Raw genomic sequence first — 799 nt, forward strand, 5'->3', positions numbered from 1 at the left:
GAGCAAAACCCACAAAAAGACTTGGGGCCAAAACACTAGTCATAATTGATAGCATCACTGGTTGCATTTGGAGATTGAAATCACTTTTATGATTTTAATCAAATTTTACTTTATCTTTGCTTATTGTCTTCATGTGGTGATGTTTGGCAGTGCTTCTATCTTTAGTTAAACACTGTGTTCAATCTTTTGCTGCCTCAACTGGTTTAGTTTAAAAGTAGGCCTAAAAAGCACAGAGTTACAGTGCTAGTCTACCTCAAAATCACTCTGCAGATTCTTCTTCCTCTGGCCTGTAGCGTTATTTATTCTTCTAAATTGCTTTGGATTGAGTTGCCCAGTTTTTGGTGACATTGGCTGTAGAGATACAGTATCAGACTTCTGTTAAAAATCTTGGATCCAGACAGAACTCACCTTGTGGTTCTCAAAGTGCCAAAAAATACATTTGAGATGTTCACCAGCAATGTGTTGTTTCAGAAATTATGATTCAATAAAAACAAACACAAAAAACATTAACTTTGGTGTGAGCAGTTTCATTCAGGAACTCTTTTCTCTTTTCTTTTCAACTATGTCCTCTAACCAAACCAAAGGAAGTAATGCGGCTAGCTAATGTTACAACTCAGACAAGAAGACACCAGAGTCAACAGAAGTTCTTAGAAGACACCATCAATGTTAATGTTGTTTGCTTTGTTGTGCAGAAGCTTTTTGTTGGGGCTAGACCATAGGCTTCCCTCAGCTCAGTGGGATTGGCAGGTGTAGTTCAGTGGAAGGAAAATAGTTCTCTGCATGCTATATCTCCAAAACT

The sequence above is a fragment of the Pundamilia nyererei genome, unplaced genomic scaffold (assembly GCF_000239375.1).
Source record: "Pundamilia nyererei isolate P.nyererei 1_Seehausen unplaced genomic scaffold, PunNye1.0 scaffold00127, whole genome shotgun sequence".
Taxonomy (NCBI): Eukaryota; Metazoa; Chordata; class Actinopteri; order Cichliformes; family Cichlidae; genus Pundamilia; species Pundamilia nyererei.